Source organism: Nannospalax galili, unplaced genomic scaffold, assembly GCF_000622305.1.
Source record: "Nannospalax galili isolate Female #2095 unplaced genomic scaffold, S.galili_v1.0 scaffold39, whole genome shotgun sequence".
Lineage (NCBI taxonomy): Eukaryota > Metazoa > Chordata > Mammalia > Rodentia > Spalacidae > Nannospalax > Nannospalax galili.
The window spans coordinates 4,765,696-4,777,919 of NW_008346683.1; the positions used below are offsets into that span (position 1 = coordinate 4,765,696).

Sequence of the window (12,224 nt, forward strand, 5' to 3'; positions counted from 1 at the left end):
AAAAACACAGGTGGACTCCAGTAGTGGCAACTCCAAAAATTCTATAAATAATGGTCAAGGCCTTCAAAAATAAGGAAAGTCAGCAAAATTGTCACAACCTGCAGGCACCAGCGGAGACTCGAAAAGCCAGTGTGATGTGATATATACCAGATGGGGTCCTGGGACAAGACAATATTAGAAGAAACTAGAGAACTCCAAATCAACTGTAGAAATTAGTGTACAGTAATGTGTCAGTGTTGGTTCCCTAGTTTTCACAGATGTGCCACAGTAACATAAAATCTCATGCCAACAATTGGGAGTACTGGGTGAGGAGAGTCACAAGAATACTCTTATCTTTGTGAGTTCTCTAGAAGTTTATTGGGGAGGGGGGCAAAATGACGTAAACACTAGAATAAAAGACAGGGGAGTATTTGGAGCTGGAGACACTTCTTCACCTCAAAGCATAGAGGCAAGAAGGGAAAAGATGGTTAAATATGATAAGATTATTAAAAGACACACACACACTTATTTATTTATTTTGGAAAAGAACATCATCACTTAAACTCCCTGTGTAGCTTCAAGCCACCAGGATGCAGGAACCCCCAATACCCTTAATCTCAGCTCTTAAGAATTTGGCCTTCATGATGACAGGCTGCTTGGAGAGCTTTCCCTTCCCCAGAAATTTGTAGTAGCTGGGGCACGACATCAGTGATGGGGGCAGATCCAGTCCTGTTTTGGGCAACATTTACCGGCGTCTGTTCACTGACCAGTGTCACAATTTATCAAGGTTGACAGTTGAACGGAAGCTCTGGCTCCTCCTTAAGTAGTAATGCCTCATATCAACTTTCCCAAAGTAACCTGGATGACATTTGTCGAAGTTGATCCTGTGGTGATGCATGCCACAAGTATTACCCCAGCCTGCTGGGTACTTCCGGCCCTTCCTGATTTGACCTTGGCAGGACTGGCCTGGGCTTACATGGCCCCAGAGTTTCCAGGTCTTCCTCAGTTTGGGTGGCATGGCAACAGCTGAAAGGAAAACAGGTGGCCCCTCACACAGTTACTTAATATATAAATTACCTTGCTAGGGCTCCATAACAAAGCCCTACAAATTGAGTGGCTTAAATAATAGAAAATTCTTTTCTCTTGAAGTCGGGAATCATACTGTCAGCAGCGTGGTTTCCTTTTGGGGTCGTTGTCTTTGCTGTGTAGATGGTGGTCTTGTTTGCCTGTGCGTGGTCTGAGTTCTGTCTCAGACCTGAACTCTGTCTGAGTTCTAACCTCTTTTTATAACGACATCAATCATACTGAATTAAGAAACACTAGTAAGACCTCGTTTTACCTGCAGTTTATATGACAAGATTAGTGTTTTTAATATGTAAAGTAGTTCTAAAAATAGAAATGATAACTGTTCCGAAACACATAGAAAAAAAACAAGAGATACTAAATAGTTCCAAGTGAAAAGATGCAAAGACATTTGAAAATATGCCTAACGGCTCGTAATAAAAATTTCATTTTCGGGGCCATCAAATGGCTCAGCAGGTAAAGGGTGATGACCTCATAGAATCCACATGGTGGAACAAGAAAAGTATTCCCACACATGTCCCCTGGCACATGTATGCCCACACATACACATATACACATAAAAACAAACAAATGTAATTTTTAAAAATATGATTTTCCCCTTCCTAGTTTTGCAAAAATCTCATGTTTGATAAATAGTTTTGTAACCAGGCTACAGTTAACAAACACTTCTATTTAAAATTTATTTATTTTTATTTTATGTGTGTGTCTTACCTGCATGTACCTGCAGTGAACACAGAGACCAGAAGAGGGCATCAGATACCCTGGAACTGGAATTACAGATGTTTGTTAGCCTCCATGTGGGTGCTGGGACCCAAACCCTGGTACTCTGCAAGAGCAGCCAGTGCTACTGACCACTGAGCCCTCTCTCCAACCCCTACGAAGAACTTTCATACATTGATAGGAATGTAAAAAATGTACATTCAGAATGTAGTAATACATAACAAGGTCACATATGCAAATGTTCTTTGATGCAGAAATTAAACTTCCAAGAGCTTGTCCCAAGCATTCACCGGCAAACACATGGAAAGACTGTACATACAAGCTTGTTCATTTCAACCCTGTTTGAAATACCAAAGCACTAGAAACAGGTGCACACACACACACAGTAAAATCATCCACACCTGTGCAAGGGATGAGGCCGATCTAAATATAATCATGGAATGCTGTCTAGAGTGTGCTACATTAAGTGAAATAAGCAAGATAAAGAAAAGCATGTATTTAGTTTTGTGACTGTTTAAGACAGGTGAGAGATTTAAAATTGACTACATATATTATCAGAGTCTTGCCAAAAAACTTGGTAGCCAGAAAAAGAGACTTTTATTGACCAGAAGTGGATAATTTAAACATAATAAAAATGGCAATTGCAGTGGAATAAAACATGCCAAATATTATTAAATCCATGAATTTATAATTATTCATTTTTGGATGGTGCTAGAGTACCAAGTCTATCTGCAAATTAGTAAGGAACGAGCTCAGCATTGACACCTCCCATTCCTGGTGCTAGATCTAACTCAGAGCCTCATGCATGCTCTACCATTGAGCTACATTCCCATATTAGCATAAAAATGGTTTGTAGGGAGATATGTGAATAGAGGCATAGATGATATGAAATCTGCCATTAGTTGATGATATTTAAAGCTGGGTGATATTTATATAAGGGGATTTGTTGTTCGGTGTTCTCTACTTTTGAATATAGTTGAAAATTTCCAGGCTGGCAAGATCACATCTACCACCAACCTGACAACCTGATTTTGATTCCTGGGACCCATGCAGTGGAAGGAGAGAATCGACTCTCAAAAGTTGTCCTCTGACCTTCACACATGCAGCGTGGTACACTCCCCACACACTCACACATACACACAGTAAGTAAATTAATAAAGTGTGCACATTTTTATAATTAACTCTATAATTTAAAAGCTTAGACATCAACTTAAAGTTATTGTTACGAAGATAGAATAATTTGAACATCATAAATCACTCAGTTGTGCATGTGGTACATGCCTGTAATCCCAACACTGAGGAGGCGGAGGCAGGAAGATCAGGAGTTCAAGGTCATCCTCAGCTATATAGCAAGCTTGAGGTCAGCCTGGACCACATGAAACCTTGTCTTATGAGCACACAAAAAATAGCTTTTCATATATTCATTTAATTGATCCAAATATTTTTGTATCTTTAAAAAAAAGCAAGTATTTTTTAAATGTAGGCAAACCAGATATTGCTTAATATGAAAAAAATAAAGAAGCAAAGCAGTCAAGAAAATTCTTAAAAAGAAAATGAGAGGAAACTAGTCCTATCAAATATTAAACAAGCTATAATTATCAATAACGAAAACAGTTGACATTAATAAACAAAGATCAATGTAACAGAATGGAAAATTTGGAAGACCCAATGTGTATGGGAATTTTCCATAATGATAAAGATGACATATGGGATCCTTTCTTCACAAAATCCTTGAGAAAACATGGGTGCCATTTTGTATAGGTTGAACTTGGGAAGGTTTTTTTTTTGGTTTTTTGTTTGTTTGTTTGTTTTTTAAATATGTGACTCAAAATTGAGATACCATAAAAAATAAATATATGGAACCGAGGAGATGGTTCATCAGGTAAAGTGCTTGCAGGGTAAGCATGAGGACCAGAGTTCAGATGCCCAGCAGCCACTTAAATGCTGAGTGGGTGTGGTAGACTGCCTGTAATCCCAGCCCTCAGGAAACATAGACAAGGGACTTCAGTAAACCTTCATTCTGTGTGGCAGATGAATAAATGCTAACAAATATATTTGACAAGAACCCTATGCCTAAAATAAGCCTAATAATAAGTGTGCTTGTTGATATATGTAGAAATAACAGAACCTTACAATAGCATTTTTAAGATTTTAGCCTTATGAACCTCTCCTTTAGACCTATGTTTAAAAACACTAAGAAGAAAGAACTTTCCGTTGTAAACTATTTCTTTTTTTTTTTTAGTCTGTTTGAGACAGGGTCTCCCTGTAGCCCCAGCTGTCCTGGAACTCGCTATGTAGACCAGGCTGTCCTTGAACTCACAGAGATCCCCCTTCCTCTGCCTCCCGAGTGCTGGGATTAAAGGCGTGGGCCACCATGCCCGACTCCATTCTAAACTTTAAGACAGACAAACCCACAAAAATTGCACTCAGAGTGCCTTGAAGAATGCTGCCTCTTGCAGTGCTCTTGAAGAAGCACCTCTTGAAATGTGTCTTATTTATTAAAACAGCTAAGAATAAACTGGCATCGGCAATATATATCACCTTACTGGGAAATATCACACTTGCCTGAAATATTTGCTTTTTTGTAAAACTGATGACTATTTATCTTTATTAACATTTTGTTTATTGTTTTTATTTATGTGTGATAGAAACCAGAAGTTCCCTGAGACAGGTGCTTCACCCCAGCCCCACTCCTAAGTTCAGCCACATCCCTATCTCAGGCTTGATGGAGTGCCACAGCTGTAGAAAAGCCAGACTTCCCACTCCTCCTCCCAGGATGTGTCTCTGTCCTTGCTCCACTGCGATGGCTAGCCAGCCACATCTCAGCTGAAACAGCTTCTTTGTTTTGTTCAAGTAAACGGCTCCAGGAAAGAGGGGACCATGTGTTTCCCAAGGATACCTTAGCTCAGACCCCACAGCTGTGTATGCTCTTTTTATTTCCCAATCCTATATAATCCCCCCACACACAAAACTTTTCATTCCCAAGGGAAGGTTGTTACCACCCCCTCACTGAATAAATGCCATCTTCTGACCTCCACGAGCTTTGCATGACTCGGGTGCTCTTACATACGTGCAGGCAATACACTCATACACATTGTTAGATTTAGAAGAGCAGAGAAAGAATAAAGTTTAGATAAATGACCAGAGTGAGACCTTTCAGCAGTTCAGTCGGCTGAAACCAGCTGAGCTGCCTGGAAGAGGACACTCTCCAGCCTGTGGAGCCACATGCAGCTTGTGCAGTACACTCTGTTTCCTATTTTCACGAGCTGTCACCCATGCTGGGGTGGGCTTTTGGTGATGCGGCTATCTTTGAGTCACTTCTGCTCCTGTAAGTAATACTAGCAAAACTCACTGGTTTACCAACTTGGATTTTTGAGGTCTCCTTACTTTGGGTATGCGTTATAGGAATTAAACCAAGACTGGCCTGGTACAGCAAGCTTGACTCAAACCAGAAAGCACGAGAAGCTTTCCGTTTACACACCACCCCTGGTTCAAGCTCCTGCTATGGAAAAACTGAAGCCCAGACCAGAAATGCATGCAAGTTTTAACAGGATTTTTCACATCATCCTTCAGCAGTAACCATCTTGGTGGACTGGAGATTTGGGACTTTGAGCACTGATGTGTACATGCCCTTTAGGCTATTATAGGAAATCTCAATTGGTCAGTGTTTTATAAAACAGGTATTTGGGGCAAGTATGGGCAAGGGTTGAGATATTCCCAGGAACATGATACAGTGCTGATACCAGTGTTAAGTCAAACTGGGCCCCAAGATGGAATCACTACTGACCCGCAACATGGCAATCACAACCTGGTGAGCAGCATTCCGGGAAACAGAAACTAAACCATGCCAGTTTCTCAGTAACCACCTGACCTTTGTTTTAACAATGCACCCTGATCATAATGGCAATTTTCTATGACAGTCAACTGAAAAACTGAAAAATACCTAACTAAACCCTCGCCCTACCAAGGCCCCTGCTTCTGACTCACCGCCCCCCCACCCCTCCTGCTACAGCCCCATCACTCCCTACCCATAAAAGAAAAACCCTATAAAATCCAGCCTGCTGTGAGGAGAAACTGCTGCTCCCTTTCTCCTGTGGGAGCAGTCCAGCACCTCATACATCCCAATAAATTTCTCCTTTCTCACCTCAGAGTGGTCTCTAGTGGTCCTGGTCTTTTCACAACCTTAACAACCAGTACAATCCCATTTTAACAAACCCGACACATTTCTTTAAGATCACAAGTTTCTGTGCCTCTCTGTCCTGTCCCATCTCAGCCCGAGACTGAGCTCAGAATTGCAGATTGTCTTTTTTGATTTGAGTAGAAACTTCCAAAGTACTGTTAGTTCCACAGATATCAGCAAGCATGCTTATTGGGCTTATTATTAGAAGTACATAAGTTTCTTATCAAATAAATGTTTTAGTACTTACTCATCTGCCATACAGAACAGAGTTACACTGAGGTCATAGTTTATTAATTGCCCATTAGGTTAATTTTTCCTCATCAGCTGGTTCCCTATTAGGGGTGAGCAGACATTTGCTCCCGTCTCCGCAGGAATAACGTCACATTGTATTGACCCATCTCCATCATCCAGGCATTTCTCTCGAAGACCTCTTTGCAAACGTATTATTGTGAATGTAGAAGTTTATCCATTAAAGCATTGTTTCAGTAAAGAAATGATCAAACAGATTATTTTACATCCATGCAAATGAAATGACGCACAGCTGTGTAAAAGAATCAGCCATTATGAATTAATTCATTTGAAGAGCTCCAAGTTACAGTGCTGTTTTTTATTTTACTTTATTAGGTTTGTGTTAATATTAGCCATACTCAAGGTTAATCCTTCAGTTAGACAGAAGTTAAAAGTTTCTTTAGGGTTCGTGTTTTGTCTTTTAAAAGTATTTAATTCAGGCTGGAGAGATGGCTCAGCAGTTATGAGCACTGGCTGCTCTTGCAGAGGACCTGGGTTCAAGTCCCAGCACCCACATGGTGGCTAACAACCAACAACTCCAGTTACAGGGGAATCCAACTCCCTCTTCTGACCTCCGTGGGCATTCCATGACACAGGTGCACTTACACACATGCAGTTAATATACCCCTACACATAAAATAAAAATAATAAATAAAACATACTTTTTAAAAGTATTTACTTCTAGGATCTGAAGACCTAGTTCCTTGAGTGTCTTGTAAGTCACCTTTAAGCAGGGACTTTGCATTTTTCTTAATTTTATTCTCATCCCCATTTTTGTCTGCTGAGGCAAGAACAACGACTGTCTGATCTAGGCTATCTCTACCTGAGCAGCAGAAAAGTCAATGGCTTTTCCCTGCTCCTCCCCAGCAGAAGCCCATAAATGTTTTAAAAGTGATGGGGAGAGGCTGAGGGAGAACCTGAGCTGTCCCTAGGCTTCTAAACACAACCTTTGCAGCTTCCCAGTGAGTCCTGGCTTCCCTTGCCCTTTCTCTTGGGACTGTTTTTCTTTTCGAAAGTCTATCTCATTGTGAGTATTGGTGACTTCTAGACCGCTTTCAGAAAAAGGAGGTGATCATGTCTCTCTTTCATCTGATATATTTCTACCTACAGGGCACTTGCTAAACTTAACTGGATAAGCGAGTAAGTTTTACAAAAAAAAAAAAAAAAAGAGGGTTTTTGTTTGTTTTTGACCAAAAAATATAATTGTACTAAAAAGAACAAATATATTAGCTAAAATAAGCTTTACAAATATTGAACCAGTATGCACAAATGCGAGCATTTATTTCATTTTAGTGATGGAATTAATGATCATCTATAAAGACAGATGTTATCAAATTTTTTCACATCAAATACAATAAAATCAGCACTGTGGAAGGCAGTATGCTACTAAGCATCACTGTTAGAAGGAATGGGGCCAGAGGGCTGACTCCTGCTTTCAACCTGTTCGATCTCCCTGGGTAAGCCATTGCTCTATCAGTTCCCTCATATGTAAATTGGAAATAATCTAAGAACCTGGTAGCTGTGAAGATTAAGTGGGGGGATTATAATTACTACATTTTGAGAAAATACCTCCTGCTTCGGGTACTATAAAGAGTTTTTACTTGTAAATATGTAATATAAACTCATTAGGAGGTCATAGCTAAAATTTGAATGCTGAACTCCAGTTTTGCCTAAAATGTAAATAATTTACTATATCACCAACAGATGGCAGTATCTCATGGTTTCTTTACCACAGTTGGCCCAACCATGCTGCCCTTGGGCGGTTGCACCTCTCAGAATGTTTTAAATGGGACTCCCTTTAGCATCTACTTAACTCCTTTAATGTGCATTTATGGACACCCAGAGAAGAATGAAAAAGATTCACAATCTTCTTTTGTCATGACAGGGTTAGAGGAAGAGGCAGGGAGAGAAATCCTTGCATGTGCTAGCCAAGATCTCTCCTTCAACTGCTCAAGTCAAACATTTTCTAGTTTCAATGGAAATTTCAATTTGGGAAATAAAAAAACATATAGTCATGCACAGTAAATGGTTGATGACCCTCAAAATGTGGAGATTTCCGGCCCTTCCCCCTTTTTAAAGTGATCTCAATCAATCTGACAGAGGTATTGTCCCTTGCTGTGGCCCTAAATCCTCAAAGTCAGGGGCAATCTTGTATGAATTTGAATCCAAACTACTCATTCAGTTGTTCATTCAGTCATAACAAGAATTGACTAACTTCTTCTCACTCCAGTGTGAAGAAGATAGCACTAAAGGCACAGTGGTTAACAGAGACTATACCTCTAAAAGGTCAGGCTATCTGCCCTACAGGGCTGCAGAATCTGAACTGGTGGATATCACATTCCAGCCCCTTTCTGCTAACACATACACATTTACACAGTGCCCTGCACACGTAGGTAGAAGCCAACAAGTATCTGTTCTATCAAACAACCTAGGCACATCACCAAAAGCCTGGAGGCTACAGAATCACAATGACTGTTTTACTCTGTTCACCAAAAATGATAGGCTCAGGACTGTATTTTTGGAAAATGGATACGTTTTATATTGAATCTCTCAACTTTCTGGCTTCCTACTCCTTTCCCCAGATATGAGTATTAGCAACTTGATATTTTTTTCTTTCCCCTATATTTCAAGTATACCATAACACACATACACCTCCTCTCTCTCTCTCTCTCTCTCTCTCTCTCTCTCACACACACACACACACACAAACACACACTTATAAATACACACATACAGACAGCACATTATCTGTGGAGTTGGGGGTTATAGAGGGTGCCCTTACTTGTTATTTACTAGAATGGAACCATATTCTTTCCCCTTCTCATTTTCAACCCCACAGGACATAAATACTTCCAAGTCAATGTCATATAATCATATAATTCTTTTCCTTAATGTTCCCTAATGTTTGTTTTCTTTTTAAACTATTTTACTTTTAGTCATTGTACATTGTGCTGTGTTTCACACAGACATTTTCATGCAGGTTTATCAAGCACTTTGACCATGTTCAGTCTCCTACCTTACTCTCTTCCATTTGTGTAATATATATATATGATTTTATGTATCTATATAAAATCTAGGATCCATAAACGACAGAAAGTATGTGATGTTTATGGATGATCTCCAGCTGCATCCATTTCCCATAAAATGACATGATTTTGTTTTTCTTTATGGCTGAGTAAACTCCATTGGGTTATATATTCCACATTTTCTTCATCTATTCATCTTCATGACTTTTTGAAATGTCTAAGGATTTGTTTCTATATTTATTCTCTTTGTTGCTCAGAAAGTAGTTAAGAGCCTGAAGGACAGGCGCATATCCAGTGAAGTCTTTGTGTCAATAGCTCCCAACCGCTTTCAGAATGCCTAGAACAGTCTAGATTCACACAAACCGAGGTGGACTGCTAGATGGCAGCAGTAGCCTGCGCTGTTTTTAGACTCTGTGGATACTGCTCACAATTATAGGGACAGGAGGTCTCTTCCCTCTCATTTCAAGTGGGAAAGCTGAGGCCCCCAAAGGGAAAAGCAGGAATTAGGTTTAAGGGGCCAGTTAGCCAAACACCCTAAAATGGACAGAATTGTATACAGATCATATATGTTTTGCAACTTGATATTTTCAGGAAAGTTTTTCTTAAAAGCTGTAAAAATGATTTTAAATGTTTTGTGTAAAAATGTTTCGGGGAAAAAAAAAAAACCAACAATGTACAAAAGGACAGAAAATGAAATTAGAAGTAAATCTCCCTCCCACTCCAATCGAGGTCTCCTTTCCAGAAGAGAAACCAACTCACAACCAAGGTTTTGATGAACAATCCAGAGATATTTGAATTAAACACACAGCCAGCTTTGATGCCATATCCAAGCTGTGTGTGTGTGTGTGTGTGTGTGTGTGTGTGTGTGTGAGAGAGAGAGAGAGAGAGAGAGAGAGAGAGAGAGAGATGTGTGCACATGTGGCACAATGCGTGCATAGTGTATAAAGTAATATGAACAAAACTATGATGCTGTGGATCCCAGGAAAATGTCTCCTTCACCCAAGAACAGTCCATAAAGTGGTCTCCAAACTCCGGGGTGGCTCCCCGACCCCCTCCACCCCATTTCTCTATTGATTTAAAGGATTGAAACTACCATTTGCATCCACAATATCGATCTTGGTAAATCCTGCTTTCTGAAGCTCTCCCCGCTGTAATTAAATTACTGTAAATACAATTAGAAGGTCCCTCTAGGTGGTCTGTGTGACACCAGCCCCAAAGGAATTGTCTTGAGATATCTGAACCTTAAAGTAAAGCACAAAGTGGCGGGAATCCCCTTAATCTTGGGGCCCTGTCCTTTGAGGATTTGTGGCTGTGAAATAACTGGAGGCCCGGGTTTAAGCAGAGCTAGCCGACACTTTCAGGAGACATTTTTCTCAATCAGTCCTGGCCTTCAGGGTCAGCGTGGGGGTTTCTGCCTCCAGGGCCAGCTTCCTGCCCTTTCCCTGGGTTGCCTCCCAGGCCTGGCCCGTGTTTTGCAATTCTGCCTCCAGTGTGGCAGAGCAGCGTCTGGGCCAGCTTTGCATCCAACACTTATTACACTGGGTTGGGAGCTGTTGCTATGTGGTCCATGTGTGTTGCCCAACAAGCTTAAACTTTGCCTAGCCCGTGCTAAACTAATTTGCGTCAATTTGTCTACATCATGCCAACAATCGTTCTGAGAGTCCTGAATAGAACATACAAGGCTCCTGATAAAGGCCCTCGGACCAGATGCCGCCGGCCATTCTGCAGCGCCTCGAGATCCGTAGTTCTTCACCATGGTTTCTTCATATCCTAGTGACAATGTTAGTTTTTCCACTGTGGAGTTAAAACTTTTTTTTTCTTTTTAAACAAAAGATGGTGGCTATACAACCGGCAGTCCCACTGATTTTTTTTTTAAAGACATGGCTGAATTCTAGGCCTAGTGTTTCCTGACAGCTTTTTCTTTTTCTTTTCTTTCCTTTTTACAAGTTTTAAAGACAGTAAATGGAGTTTTCTAGAAAGCATCGTGCAACTGTAACCATGTACTACTCAAATTATGTGTCGTTAGGTGGGACTAAAATTGTAGGTCTAAAAACTGAGCACTTTTTTCAGAGATATTTTTGGAAAATAAGAAAATAAACAACATTTAGGCCTAAAGACAGCAAAAGCCAATACAAGACAACCAGAGTAATTTGTGATAAAAAGAGTTCTCGGGGACCATTTTGTGTTGTTGGATTTTGTTTTGCTTTGCATTTTTGAGACATGGTCTCACTTTGTAGCTTAGGCTGCCTGGGAACTCACTGTATAGCCCAGGTTGGCCTTGAAATCTCTGCAATTCTCCTGCCTCAGCCTCCCAGTGTTCAGATTATAGACATGAACTACCATACCCAGCTCAGAAATAATCTTTTTTTAATATTTATTTTGTTTTTAATTGTGCACGCATGTGTGTCTGTTTGTGGGTATGTACACATGCGTGCAGGTGCCTGAGGAGGTCAGAAGAGGGTGTCAGATCCCTTGGAGTTAGAATTACAGGCAATTGTAAGCTGCCTGATTTCGGTGGTAGAACTGAACTTGGGCCTTCTGCAAAAGCAACTCTTGACAGTTGAGACACTTCTCCAGTCCTGGAAATGATCTTAATGTGGGAGAATTTTCTGGGGTTTTTTTTTCTAAGCAAAGTCTGTAATGGCTCTCCTCTCCTTCCATTAATTCCCTTTCCCTCCTCATTTAAGGATCTGCAGTAAAAACTTTCCTTAGAAAACTGACAAATGTTCAAATGCTCACATATAAGTGTTACAGCAGCATGTCTAGGAATACATGAGAATGTATTCAAAGGGCTGGAGGTGTAGCTCAGTGATGGAGTCCTTGCCAAAGGGGAAAAAAGCTGAAGTCATTTAACTAGGCGGGGTAGCTCACACTCTTAACCCCAGTAGTGGTTTTAGGCTAACCCAGGCTACACAGTGAGACCTTATTTCAAAAATGCATATATATAT

At 40.4% G+C, this 12,224-nt stretch overlaps 1 pseudogene; it reads right to left on the minus strand.

Moving 5' to 3' along the window:
• Positions 1–556: 556 nt before the first annotated feature.
• Positions 557–997, minus strand: LOC103742122 (annotated as a pseudogene).
• Positions 998–12,224: the final 11,227 nt, after the last annotated feature.